Source organism: Lynx canadensis, chromosome A3 (genome assembly GCF_007474595.2).
Source record: "Lynx canadensis isolate LIC74 chromosome A3, mLynCan4.pri.v2, whole genome shotgun sequence".
NCBI lineage: Eukaryota > Metazoa > Chordata > Mammalia > Carnivora > Felidae > Lynx > Lynx canadensis.
The window spans coordinates 103,523,991-103,539,048 of record NC_044305.1 but is presented as its reverse complement, the minus strand read 5'-3'; the positions used below and the strand labels follow the sequence as shown (position 1 = coordinate 103,539,048).

General features: G+C 47.2%; 1 protein-coding gene across 7 annotated transcripts in view; it reads left to right on the top strand.

Moving 5' to 3' along the window:
- The window catches only part of BCL2L11 (BCL2 like 11), a 49,725-nt gene that overhangs the window by 12,599 nt on the left and 22,068 nt on the right, over window positions 1-15,058 (top strand). The window lies entirely within an intron of this gene.

Here is a 15,058-nt window from a genome sequence, read left to right as displayed (position 1 = left end):
TGTCTTTGTTTCCTCTGTTCCTATCTGTGTTTGTTTTTTTGTGGGTTTTTTTTGTTTTTTGTTTTTTTAAACCTTGCTGTGGGAGCCACCTGGGTGGCTTAGTTGGTTAAGCATCTGACTCTTTATTTGGGCTCAGGTCATGATCTTATGATGTGTGAGTTTGAGCCCTACTTCAGGCTCTGTGCTGACAGTGCGGGGCCTTCTTGGGATTCTCCCTCTGTAACTCTCTCTCTGCGCCTCCCTCCCAAAAATAAATAAACTTTGAAAATAAAAAATTAAATAAGTCAAAATAAGTAAATCTTACTGTGGGTTATTTGAGCATTTTTTAGGATTCCATCTTGATTTATTTCTAGTGTTCTTTGTTTCTAAGTTTTTTTTTTTTTCTTAAGTAATCACTGTACCCATCATGGTGCTCAAACTCACAACCTTGAGATCAAGAGTCATATGCTCCATAGACTGAGCCAGCTAGGCACCCTTGTTTTTAAATACATTGTTTAGAATAATATCCTTAGTGATTGTGCAGTTATACAGATGTAATTTGTTATGATCTATTGGCATGAGTGGTATCAGTGTTTTTTATTTCATCTGCAGTGTAGACACCTTAAATCCATTGAGATCCCTTTACATGTCCCACTTTTCAAATATAATTGTCTATTTTTTTTAATTTTTTAATGTTTATTTTTGAGAGAGATAGAGACAGCCAAGTGGGGGTGGGGCAAAGAGAGAGGAGAAACAGAATCTGAAGCAGGCTCCAGGCTCTGAGCTGTTAGCACAGAGCCTGAGGTGGGGCTCGAACCCATGAACCATGAGATCATAACCTGAGTTGAAGTCAGATGTTTAACTGACTGAACCAGACAGGCACCCCTCAAATGTAATTGTCTTAAACATTTCCTCTATGGGGCGCCTGAATGGCTCAGTCAGTTAAGCGTCTGACTTCAGCTCAGGTCATGATCTCACCGCTCATGAGTCCCACGTCGGGCTCTGTGCTGACAGCTCAGAGCTTGGAGCCTGCTTCGGATTCTGGGTCTCCCTCTCTCTCTCTGCCCCTCCCCTGCTCATGCTCTGTCTTTCTCTGTCTCTCAAAAAATGAATAAACATTAAAAAAAAAATTAAACATTTCCTCTATATACATTGAGCACCATATCTGATGGCATCACATTTTTTGCTTCAGCCATCAAATATACCTTAAGCTCTTGGAAAATAGGCTAGGTTATTATATTCACCCCTATCTTTTCCCCATTTCAGTATTCTTCCTTTCTGAAGTTCTAGCCTCCTGTTACTCCCTTTCTGTTCAGAGGACTTTGTTTAGTCATTTCTTAACAGTAGGCCTGCTAGCAACAATCCTTCAGTCCTGTGTTTGAGAGAGTCTGTGTTTTCCCTTCATTCCAGAAGGCTATTTTCAGTGGCTATAGAATTCACAGTCCATGGCGGTGGTTGGTTGGTTGGTTTGTTTTGTTTTTTTCCTGAACTTAAAAGACATGCCCCTTCCTTCTGGCTCTCATTGTTTCAGATGAGAAGTCTGCCATCATTCAGATATTCTCCTAGAAGTAACAAGTCCTTTCCATCTGGCAGCTTCTGAGGGTTTTTTGTTTCTTCGTTTCCAGAAGTTTAATTATGTGTCTTAGATTTCTCTGGGTTTATCCTTTTTGATGTTCACTCAGTTACATCTGTGGTTGTAGGTTTTGTGCCAAGTTGGGGAAGTTTTCAGCCATTATGTCTTTGAATATTTTCTCAGTGCCTCCTCTCTTTTGGAACTCTGATGACAAAAGTGTATTTTCGTGGTGGTCTCACAGATCCCTGAGACTCTTAGTTTTCATTCTGTGTTCTCTTTTTGGACTGAGTAAATTCTGTGGACCTAGCCTGGTGTCCGCTGATTCTGTGGCCTGTTGTTCCCCACTCTAATACTTGGCCCAGCCAGTGAAGTTTGGGGTTTCTTTTTTCCCCCTCTCTTTGTTGCATTTTTCAATTTTAAAATTTTTGCTTTCTTCCCACCAGGTGAGGTGCAAGCTCAGATCCTTCTCTGGCCTTGCTGATACTTCCCAGCAAAAGTGGTACACCAAATCGCGTGGCTCCGTTGAGTTCACTTGGGGGTATATGCTTGGTTCCCCGCAGCCCCTGCTGACCCCTGGGAGGGGGAAGTGGTAGAGGGCTGACTCCCAGCTCGGCTCCTGCAGGGTGGAGACTAAAGCTCAGCTCCTCTCGCCTCCTCGTTGCCGCCAGAGTGCAGGTGAGGGGTAGAATACCAGCCCTGCCTCCCGCCACCCTGTTTCCTGCATGATGCTGGGTATGAGTTCCCGATCGTTCTCCTTCATGTCAGGGCAGAGTGGAGGCCCAGTGACCCACTGGGTCTCACAGACTCCCAAGACTAGGGTGAGGAAAACCTATGGGCCACCAGCCCTGTTTCCTGCCACCTTGTTCAGTCTCATACCTGCTCAGCTCCCCGCTGGGCCTTCCCCTAACCAGTGGTGGGGGAAGTGATGTGCTGACTTGCCCTGACTTGTTCTGTCTCATTGCTCACTGACACTTGGTGCGGGTGAAGGCCCAGCTTGTTACTGGGCCTGCAGATAGAGACTACGTGCCTGTGCGTGCACGTGTGTGTGTGTGTGTGTGTGTGTGTGCGCGCATGTGTGCAGTGGCAACTGACCTGCCACGTGCCACCTCCTCGCTGCTTAGTGGGGAGCCAGCTTGCTGCTGGGCCCCACCAGCGCTACCCTGGAAGGGGGGAGTGAACATGATCTGCTTCCACTGGCCAGGGATGAGAGAGCTACCCACGTGATTTCCCCAGCACCCCTCTGGCAGGGCAGCGGGATCGGCCCCGCCTGCTTGTGCCAGGCAGAAGTTGGCAGCTCAGCTCCCCTTTCGCCTGCTGACACAAGCTGGGGGTGGGATCAGAGCATGAACACCTCCCACCGAGCAGGGGATGGATGGGTGGATGATCCATCCCTGGCTTGGCCACGCCGACACTGTGGCACGTGGTGGTCAGCTGGGGTAGGGCAGGTGTTGCCAAAGGGTTTTCTGTTGCAAGGCCACCCTTTCCCCAGTGCTTTAGCTGGGGAGAACTCGCTTCCCCGGGAGCTCTTCGCGTCTGTGACCATTGGAGACCCTCTGCGGCACCCTGTCCAGGATATATGGAAAACGGTGAGGAAGCTGGGGACCTCTCTGCCATGTCATTCCCCGAGTCCCGGGGTCCCCAAGCAGCCTACCTTCTTCTTTCCCCTTTCGGTATTTAAAAAAAAAAGTTTCGGGGTGCCCAGGTGGCTCAGTCGGTTAAGCGTCCGACTCTGAATTTCAGCTCAGGTCTTGATCTCATGTTTGTGAGTTCAAGCACCATGTCGGATTCTCTCTCCCCCTCTTCCTCTGCACCTCACATCCATGCTCACTTTCTTTCTTAAAAAAAAACAAAATGCTTATTTATTTATTTTGAGAGAAAAAACAGGAGAGGGGCAGAGAGAGAGGGAGAGAATCTGAAGCAGGCTCCACACTGTCAGCACAGAGCCTGACTTGGGCTTGATCTCATGAACCATGAGATCATGACCTGAGCCAAAAGCCAGAGTCAGACGCTCAACTGGCTGAGCCACCCAGGTGCCCCTAGCATTTTCTTGTCTGTTGTGTTCTCCCTAGGGTTTTTAGTAGCACGAGGTTGGACTTGGGGGAATGGGTGGGGCGACCCTATCTTGGTGGCACTAGAAATCTCTTTTTTTTTTTTTTTTTTTAATTTTTTTTTCAATGTTTATTTTTGGGACAGAGAGAGACAGAGCATGAATGGGGGAGGGGCAGAGAGAGAGGGAGACACAGAATTGGAAACAGGCTCCAGGCTCTGAGCAGTCAGCACAGAGACTGACGCGGGGCTCGAACTCCCGGACCGCGAGATCGTGACCTGGCTGAAGTCGGACGCTTAACCGACTGCGCCACCCAGGCGCCCCTCTCTTTTTTTTTTTAATGTGTGTTTATTTTTGAGAGAGAGAAGGGAGAGAGACAGAGCACAAGTGGAGGAGGGGCAGAGAGAGAGGGAGACACAGAACGCAAAGCAGCTCCAGGCTCTGAGCTGTTGGCCCAGCGCCTGACGTGGGGCTCAAACCCACGAACCATGAGATCATGACCTGAGCTGAAGTCGGCCCCTTAACCAACTGAGCCGCTCAGGCTCCCCTGTATCTTCTTTTAACTAAATATTTATGATGGGTATTGATTGGTTCTGATTGCAAAGTACTACTCGGAATTTTGGCCGTCACCTCTTACACCCTCTGTTTTTACCCTATGGGATAATAGAGTTGAGAGGGGATTGGGCAATAGTCCCAGCCATTGTTTTCAGATAATAACTACGGTGCACCTATAGCTGTAACTGCCTTGCGTGTGATCCTGGTGGTGAGCCTGCAAGGTGTACCTACACCTTGCTTCTCTCAAATGTACTGCCTGAAAACCAAATGGGTGACTCAAGTCAGATTCCGCATGCCAGAGGGGAACTCCTTATTGGAGAAGGTCTAGCCCTGTAGTCCTGCGTGATTGGACTATAAGGCAGGAAAAAAGAGATAGTCTATTTATTTGTGTTGTGGTATTAGATTCGAAGAAATGCATGTAATTGCCAATTAAATGCTAGACAGTCTAATATCTTGCCTCCTGACATATTTTTAAACCAATGAATTAGAATACTTGCCCAGTGCCCAGGTCTCCTTGTGCCCCTGGTCTGTGGTCACCCTGCCTGTGTTGGGGCAGGGGACTCTCCATGGACCACCACCTCTCCCTGTCTCACGCATCATGTCCCACGCCGGAATCCAGTTGTCTCCGTTCCTTTCTGTGGAGAACGAAGCCTCCGTCTTCCGACATACTCCCTATGTGACAAAATGTCTAGCTGCTTTCTCATCTGCTCAGTGTCCTCAAGTTGTTCTGCTTGGTCAGTGGCCAGGACCCATGGTAGGGCATGTGACCCGAGACTGCTTTCCTTCTCTCTGGAGGTCCTATTGACACAGACCAGACACCTGTCCTGTAAGACCTTGTGGACTCGGTCCCGTGCTGTGCTCTGGGCTCTAAGCACCCTGCCGCCCACCCACCCTCAGACCCTGCTCTGCAGGCACAGAGCAGAGAGCCTGACATTCCTTTCTTTTGCAGGAAATACTCGGCGAAATGCATGTACCGAGGGCATGGGGGGGTTGTTCATCCTGACATTATTTATCCCAGCCCAAAAAAAACTATTGACTGTCTTAATGGTTTGGCAAAAATCTCTAAACTACGCATCCTTCTGACAGACTGTGGTGCTGTCATCCTAACGACATTAAGAAGAAGAATGATGTGGCAGATGCTTCTGGCATAAAGTTAAGTTAAAAACAGTTACAAAGTTGTTGAGGACATCGTAGTGTTTTAGTCTGTCTTTGCTGCTGTAACAAAAATAGCACCAACTAGGTGGCTTAACCAGGAAACATTGATTTCACACTTCTAGAAGCTGGAAGTCTGAGATTAGGGTGCTAGCATGCTCAAGCTCTAGGGGAGGACCCTCTTCCTAAACTTATAGACAGCCACCTTCCCTTGTGTCCTCACGTGATGGAGAGAGAGCAGGCCAGCTCCCTGACCTCAGATAAAGGCACTGGTCCCATTCATAAAGGCTCCACACTCATGACGTAATCACCCCTAAAGGCCCCATCGCCTAATACCATCACGCTGGAGATTAGGTTTAGCATAGGAGTTTTGTGGGAGGCACAGACAGTGGAGTTTAAGATTCGAAGGAAAATATATCAAAATGTTAAAAGCAAATATTTTGTATTCAAGTGTCCGGTGGTCTTATCTGTGTGCCTTTTTGTACAGCGTGCACAGTCACGACTGGCATTTATAATAGAATAAATCCGGGGCGCCTGGGGGACTCAGTCGGTTGAGCGTCCGACTTCAGCTCAAGTCGTGATCTCACGGTTTGTGGGTTTGGGCCCTGCATCGGGCTCTGTACTGACAGCCTGTTTCAGATTCTGTGTCTCCTCTCTCTCTGCCCCTGCCCCACTCACGCACTGTCTCACTCTGTCTCTCAAAAATCAATTAATGTAAATATATATATATATATATATATATATATATATAGAATAAATCAACAATATGTATGCTATATTTTGTCTTAATTTTAATCTTCATTTTTGGCATCCCCGGCAGCTTGTCACCGTGACACGTTCATCTTCCCGTACGACTCAGTATTAAGTACCGTGCCCCTTATGTTGGTAAAGGTTTCATCTGGGTAACATCAGGCTTGTGGCCCACCACCGCAAGTAATCCGCATGGACATTAGCCCCCAGTAGACTCTTCTGGAGTCGGCTTTTTATTTAGCGAAGTATTTTTATTGTGAACGTCTCCGTCCAGAGGGGTCACAGCTTGCTTCAGCACCGGTGGGCTACTGCTGTGTCACCTGCAGGGCCGTGCGTCAGGCTGGGGCAGGGTCTAGACGGAACCCCAGCTGTTCCCAGACGCGCCGAGGACCTCGGCAGACCTGTTTTTCTGTCTGATGAGCTCGTTTTCTCATCGATCAAATGAAGACAGAAGTGCTCACCACTGGGGGTCGTGGGGAGCTTCCACATAAGCTACCGGAAAGCATCCGATGGAACCTCAGTCACTAATTTTCCTTGCTCCTCAATGACCCGCTGCAGCCATGGCGGGTCAGCAAGTGTGATGGTCATGAGTATTCCCTCCTACTTTCTGTAGAAAGAAGCTGTTTGAGGAGTGTAGGAAACTCACAGGGAAGTGAATTCATCTGGAAATGCTACTGTAATTCTAAGTCCCTCAGGTCCCACAGCAAACATACAAGCAAAAAAGATCCTTTCTAGAAACTTGCCTGGTGGGGGTGGGGAAGGGAGGTCTGAATCACCCCTAACCTGCCCGTGACCCACACATCACCCTGAAAAGAACCTTGGTGTGGTTGGCAAATCTTTGGACCGTCGAGAGACATCTGGAAACCACACTGTCTGAGCTGGGCCTGCATCAGGTACACCTGTGGGAGATGGCCCATTGCACTTGGCAGAAACTTGACTTCAGTTCAGTGTTTTTGGAGAAAGAAGGTCTTGAGACAAGGCATAGGCTGAACTACTTTTTCCTGCAGTCAAAAGTGAAGCAAACGTTTTCAAAATGAGGTATTTTGCTTGTTGGTTTCACATGAGAAATACTTGTTGCCTGTATAGAATTAAGAAGTTTTATTTTTTTTATTTTTATTTTTTTGTTTATTTTTTATTTTTGGGACAGAGAGAGACAGAGCATGAACGGGGGAGGGGCAGAGAGAGAGGGAGACACAGAATCGGAAACAGGCTCCAGGCTCTGAGCCATCAGCCCAGAGCCTGACGCGGGGCTCGAACTCCCGGACCGCGAGATCGTGACCTGGCTGAAGTCGGACGCTTAACCGACTGCGCCACCCAGGCACCCCTAGAATTAAGAAGTTTTAAAACAGCTTTTTCTTTTTCCCTTTGAGGGAATTTATGCTCCTTTGGCTGTTAAATTTTGGGTTTTATTTCTGAGTGAATGAATCACGAAAGCTTCTTGAGAACTTGTCTTCACGAGCTATGAGGTGACCAATGCCAACAGTTAGAGCACACACCATTTCCCTGATGGGTGAGCTTAAGCTCCATTGGTTAAAAGCCTGTGCCTTCGGGGTTTGAAGTATTTGCTTAGAATGGGTATGGTATCCCAGTGTCCTCTGGGAAACCCCAATTCACTTGGTATTTTCTCTGTTCTCTACCCTGAAGCAGATCCCCATGGTTTGTGAATAGAGTTGTATCTCAGCCAGTGATGGAGAGAACCAGCCCCTGCAGACAGTCGTCTTCTGTTCTTCCTGGGCCACATGTACCCATGGGCCTGCGTGAGACCAGGGTCCGTGCTTGAGTTACATCCTAAGCCTGTCTCCCCTTCTCTCTAATGTCTGCACCCAAAGAGGACACAGGCCGGTTGATGGCATGGGTTTGTGTCTCCAACCCTGAGACCAGGATTATCTGTCCTGTTCAGAAACAGAGCTCCCAGGATTTGGAAATGGGTTTGAGGGCACATCTAGTGTTGGATGTGGGAACTCAGGCATTTGGCACTCATAACTTACTCTCTGCCCCGTGCATGATGCTTGCTTTAATTTAGGCTTTGTTGACCTTCTTTAGGAGTGAAGATGGCTTTAGAGCTAGAAATTTTTTTAATGTTTGTTTATTTTTGAGAAAGCATGAGCGAGCAGGGGAGGGGCAGAGGGAGGAGAGGAGAGAGAATCCCAGGCAGGCTCCGCACAGTCGGCGCAGAGCCCAGTGTGGGACTTGATCCCGCAAACTTCGAGATCATGAACGGAGCCGAGATCAAGAGTCGGGACACTTAACTGACTGAACCTCCCAGGTGCCCCTCAAGCTAAAATCTTTTAAAAAATGGAATCAGTCATTTCACTCTGAGAAGGGTGTATGTGTTCAAATTGAAACAGGTTCAACATGATGATTCTCCACTATATGAGTTGCTCTGCAAACTTTTTCCCCTTAAACATGTCCCATTCTGGACCAGAGCATTCTTCCTATTCCATTTACTGAAGTGTTTTTTTTGTTTGTTGTTTATTTATTTATTTATTTTTGAGAGAGAGAGAGCACAAGCTGGGGAGGGGCAGAGAGTGAGGGAGACACAACCTGAAGCAGGCTCCAGGCTCCGAGCTGTCAGCACAGAGCCCGACCTGGGGCTCCAATCACGAACTGTGAGATGAGATCATGACCTGAGCTGAAGTCGGATGCTTTACTGACTGAGCCACCCAGGCGCCCCTACTGAAGTGTTTTAATATAACCAATTTGTGGATTTAATGAGTAATTTGAGACTTTTTTTAAAAAGCTGGTTTCAGCAGAAAGGACCTACTTTTTTCTTACAGATGGATGTGTGTGAAAGTGTATGAGATGAGTTGAGTTTGTCAACCTTAGTTTATTGAGAACTAACTTTTCTATGGAATAAGTGTGTTAGAGGACAGACTAACAGATTTCTTGGGTTCTTTTTGGTTTGTTTTTGCATCTCTTGAGAAATTTCTCAACACAAAGTAGTCTAGAAATGAATTCTAGATATACCTTATGTTAGTTATGTATTTGAATTTAGACTTCAGTTTTACTCATACCTGAGCATAAATTCTACTAAACTAGTTAAAACAAGTTATCAACATAGGAAAACAGTTTGGTGCATAATGGCAGGAGCCCAAATATTTGTAGATTTAATGAGAATTCAAGTAATATTTAAAGCAATATATGAATGCCCATGACTCCCTCTTTTTTTTCACTTGGGTTTTCCCATTGTGCTTATTTAAAGCTTAGAACTGTGTTTTCTGTGAGGAAAGCCCGGCATATTATATATACCAGCTTTGTTTTCTTTCTAGTTCTTTTTATTGATAGTATGTCATGAAGTGTGGGAGTGGAAAGTTACAGAAGGTGACCCAGTCCAGTCTTGATCCCTCCACTGACCCATTACAGCCCCTGGGCCTCGTCCCACAACCTGGCTGGGCACCAGTGTCCTCTCTTGCTGTAGAAGGGTGTCATAGCCATTCAGTAGTGGTCAGAGGGCTGGGGGCGGGGCTTGTGCTGAATTAGAACAACCCCAGTTGAATCTGTATTGCACAGGGGCTTCTAAGCACAGGGGTGGCCAAACCGTTTTGCCCCGTTGATGAGCGCGTCAAGCATCAGAGCTGGGCCAGCAGCCGTGTCCACCCCCGAGGGGTAACGGGTACTGGGGAGGAAGAGGAAGAATGTGTGAACCAGAACAGACCTAAGATCTTCAAAAACCACCAGACCTGATGGTCTTTCAGCACAGAATTGCACACAACTTAGGCTTGGGCTTGCACCACTGGTGACACTAGCTTCCATGCTTTTCCCGTGTGGGAGGACACGGCACACTTACTTCCGTAACATTTGTATGGTTTACAGGCGAGGCCTGGGGTTCTCCCTCAGCACAACTGCTCAGTGGTGCACAAGTTATATGGTGTCTTGAGCGTTAGTGCGGGCTGGTCAGTGGAGGAAGGAACTTGAGGCTCAAACCGTCGTCCTCATCCACCATGCACGGTACCACTCTGGTGTTCCGCTGGCTTGGGCCTTCCAGTATTCTTTTATGTGCAGCGGTAAATTCTCATAGCATTTCTCTTTCTTACCGTGTTTCCTACACAAGGCTGTCGGCCTGTGTTCACCTGTGTCCCTTAGAGGTGAGATACCCTGCCTTCAGCATCAGTGTGTGTGTGCTCAGTCAAGATGCGCAAGCTTTGTGAGTTTTCTAGGGAGGAGCCAGTCAGCCTGACTGTGACAGATCTGGGTTTTAAGGACGGATTTTTAACCATTAAATGTCCAAGCTCAACGATTACATCTTTGTGATTACACAAAAGAGGGCCTGGGATTCAGGTGTAAAGTTTGTCTCTCTTCTCCTGTGATGCAAGGTGAAAAGAGGCGGCTCCCTTTCGTGAATTTGTGTTAAGTGAGACGCTTTCAGGGTGCCTCAGACTTCTGCTGTGTCACCACTGCCCGTACATTTCTGCTAACAGGTTAGTGTTTCACTTTGTGTATAGCTGTGATAAATCCTAACTGTGTGAATGAGATTGATAGACTTTTGTGTGTTTTGATGAAAACTGCTTAAGATGGCGCTTCTTAGGCCTCTGTTTTTGCCCCAGGTCTTGGTGTTCGCTATCACTGAGATGAAATACAGTGACTTTCAGGCCTTAATGTGAATTAGAAGAGATTTTTGTCACCTGTTTCCTGGTGCCAGTGTTAAATTTCGTAAAGGAAGCCACACTTACTCTGTAGTCAGGAATTTTTATATTTGTGGTTTAAATTTTCATTTCCTCCCCGAGATGAGATTTTTGGCTAGGAATAAACATGTAAGTTACCGAAAGGTAGTAACTTCAAATTGTTTTTAACATTTCCTTCTTAAGGAATGGTACCAAATTAATGTATGGCACCAAAATGTAGTAACTTGAAAAAAGTTTTTAACACTTTTTTCCTAAGTGAACTAATGTGTGGAGTTGTACGTTCCTTTTTTTTTTTTTAATTTTTTTTTTTTAACGTTTATTTTTGAGACAGAGAGAGACAGAGCATGAACGGGGAGGGTCAGAGAGAGAGGGAGGCACAGAATCCGAAACAGGCTCCAGGCTCTGAGCTCTCAGCACAGAGCCCGACGCGGGACTCGAACTCACGGACCGCGAGATCATGACCTGGGCTGAAGTCGGATGCTTAACCGACTGAGCCACCCAGGCGCCCCTGTACGTTCCTTTTAAAAGGTCTCCGAAAAACACTTTTTCTTCATAGTTGTGATGGAGTAAATGGTGGAATAAACTGGATGGAAAATTGCATACACTATCAGTAGAAGGGACATAGGGTTTATGTCTCTGTCTTAAAGCAAGCTCAGAACTGCTCTCCGTTTGACTCTACTTAGTTTGGGGGTTGTTTTTATTTGTTTTTCAAAATAGGATGGCACAGTCCAATCCTCTGTAATCCTCTGAAAGAAATTGAAGCTATAGAAATAGAGCTGCAGCTGTGCAGAGACTTGGTGTGGCTAGGGTCAGTGGAGGGAAAGCAGAGAGCAGTGTCCTGTGTCTGCCCCTGGTTGTCATCCCTAGTACAGTCCTCCACCACCCGCTGCTCAGGGCAGCACGTTTCAGGAGCGCACCAAGGGGACCAGGGTGGTCATGGTGGGTCTTCCTGAGTCACGTGGAAGGGGGCGCCTGGGCGGCTCAGTCGGTTAAGCCTCCGACTCGGTTTCGGCTCAGGTCATGATCTCACGGTTTGTGAGTTCGAGCCCCGTGTTGGGCTCCACGCTGACAGTACGGAGCCTGCTTGGGATTCCCTCTCTCTGCCCCTCCCCTGCATGTGCTCTTTCTCTCAAAAGAAATAAATAAACTTAAAAAAAAAAAAAAAGGCACATGGAAGGAACTGGTTTAGGACCAGGTTTGGGGCATGTGGTGACTTCAAGAGAGGGGTGACGATTGAGAGTGATTATAGATTATCTTTATAGGCCCAGGAGACGCATTAGATTGAGAATGGGGGTGGAAAGGTTCAGTGGAAGGAAAGGTTCAGTGGAAAGGAAAATCTTTGTAGCGCCCAATGCCCTTCAGTGAGGACCGCACTGCCTCGGGACAAAGCATGTCACCTCTGCCAGGCAGTGGGCACACAGGGCAGGTGACCTGGCATCGTGTCGCAGACGGCCCCTGTACCCAGCGTCCCACCTGCCTGAGATGCTGGGCTTCTGCTGTGGCTGAGAGCTAGCAGGTATGACCCCGGACATAGACCTGAGAACTCCGTCTGCGTTTGCTCCCAGCACATCACTGGCTTCTAGTAAAGATGTAAATATGGTGGGCGGGGCAGGGGGGTGTAGCTCAGGTGAGCTGGGGAACTGGGTCTCCTGATGTTGCATAGTAAATGAGTGAAAAGGCACAACACACATCGGTCTTAATGCCTTAGATTCAAACTTCATTGGCTGAAGCCTAATGGTAGACAGGGAAAGATTATGAATGCCGGTTTCCAGACTTCTGTCCAACGATGCAGCCTTGGTTTACTGGCAGTTTCCGAATGGTCAGACTGGAAATGGATCAAAGCAGCTTGTTTTGACTTTCTTACTCAAGGCCACGTAAAAGCGTGGGCACCACCCACTGAAAGGAGTGGGTATAAAACACTGGCTTCCTCTCATGAGCTTCATTACTTGCGGTGGTATATCCCAGCAGCTGTTTGCAAAGCTCTGTCTTGAATTCATGCAACCGCCCAGGCTCGACACCGATGTGTACCAGGGGAGAACAGATGGAGGAACTTTCTGAGCACTGATGCTAACTATGATCACTGTGTTCCATTTCTAATTGCTCTCATTATTCTCCAGTGGCTCAGTGGAATTGATGCAAGTTTACCAACAAATAAAGCGATGCAAGAGAGAAACAGGCCCATGTGCGTGTGCACGTGGTGAAATTGGTCTCTAGCTCAGTTTCCAAGAATCATCAGTTTCTGAAGGCGATTCTGATAGCATTTTCTGCAGCAAAACTTACTAGAGTGGTAGTTGTCTTTTCCCCTGTGGCCACCTGGGAATCCTGGGGCAGGTGGGACAGCCTGATCACTCGGGTGGGTTTCCTAAGGAACTCTTAGCAGGCTGGCAGGCTGTTTTCCTTTTTTCCTCTTGTAAGCTATGGATAACTGTGCCTTGATATTTCTGAAGATACGCGTTTAAATAAGGAGACTGTTGGGTTGAATTAACATCCCAGGATTTTTATTTCCCCAAAATGAATGTTGAGCTTCAGGGTGGCCACCTGCAAAGGCAGTGCTTCCTGTGGACATCACTGGATGTTTGGCACTGGTTTCAGTGCCTACAGAGGAATGGTCCTTTAGGGGGTCCTTTATGGCTTTGGTTAAATTAGACTCTCCTTGGGGAAATAAATAAAGATGGATGACCCTGAGGTGTCTAGAGGAAGGGCCCCACGGTCCCCGGTAAGTGCCAGGCAAAAACGTGCGCTTAAGTGTGACCTGTTGTGTGTTTAAAATGATCATTTCCTCGAAGTCATCCGTTCCATATCCATCCCTTTAGAGACTGAGAAATCCTTTCTCAGCAGTGAGTTGAATACACACTCAGTGCTTAATTCACGCTGACTACTTTAAAGGCTCATCTTGATTCTGCCTAAGTATTTGTGGATTACTGGACATCTGAAGACAGGATAGTGTGAAGTGTTGCCATGAATTTTAATTCTGGTTCCACACTTGAAAAGCCCGTAGCGACACGCCGGGAACTAAAATAGCGACCGCCTCTCAGAAGTGGGACCCGGACCAGTCCTGCCCCCAGGCAGGAGGCCGCAGTCACGTGCGCGCACATGTATGCTGTGTCTTACGGCACACGCGGTAGGGACGCACATGATATGCGCGATGGACGGCACGCGTGTATGCCCCACTCAGCGGGACTTCTCAGTTCCACCCTCACAGAGGAAGTCAGCTGGGTGTAGAAAGAGCAGCAATGGCCTTGTGATGGGGTCACTGTTCCTTTGAGCACCTGCCATTGATAACCAGGGTGGAGGCACTTGGGTGTTCAGGAAAATTCAGGAGGTGTGGTTGGGCTGGTGCTGTGCGCATTATGAATTAACAATCGTTTTCTTTTCTTTTTCCTTTTTTTTTTTTTTTTTTTCATTTTCCCACCCTAGCTGGTGGTGCTACAGAAAGCCCTTTCCGAAAGCCCCAGCCTGATTTCACTATCAGCCACTTAACCACGACATCAATTTTTTCAATTGCTGAACTTGAAATTACCATATGGGTTGGAAAATGTTCTGTAACTGAACGGGAACGGTCTGTTAATGAAGTAACACCCGTCTTTTCGCAACACAAAGTTCTTTGACATTAAAACATGTCCTCCTTCCCATCCCACCCCACCCCACTGTCCCCACACTGGTATAGAAAAATGAATTAATACTACCTCAGCATTTTTTCTGTAGGAAGTGATGTTACCAGGAAATTCTGGATTGCAAAAAATAATTTCTAAGAGTTTCGATGAAAACTCAGCTAACCTCTCATACTTTTGACAGAATGGCTTGTGTGTGACACAACTGCATTATTTTTGCTTAGTGGCTTTGGTTAGAAAATCTGGACCTAGCAGGTTCCCCCCCAGCTCAGTCTGGTGCTTGTAGGATTTGAGCTGGCTTTTCATGGGCTTTAGGTAACAGCTGTGGGGTGGCTTTACATTCAGATCCGGTGCGTACTGTATTCTGCTTTTTTCCCCCCTAAATTAGTGCCAGGCTTATGGAGTGAAATGATTTCTTAAATGCTGAAACTACATTTTCTGTGGGCAAAAATACACCTCACCAGGGGCGCCTGTATGGCTCAGTCGGTTGAGCATCCGACTTCGGCCCAGGTCATGATCTCATGGTTTGTGAGTTCGAGCCCCGCATCGGGCTCTGTGCTGACAACTCAGAGCCTGGAGCCTGCTTCGGATTCTGTGTCTCCCTCTCTCTCTGCCCCTCCCCCACTCATGCTCTGTCTGTCTGTCTGTCTGTCTGTCTCTCTCTCTCTGTCAAAAACAAACATTAAAAAAATTGTTTAAAAAAAAAAATAACACCTCACCAGAATTTCCCTTTGGAGAATTTTTTATGTTCATGTGCAATTGCCCTAGA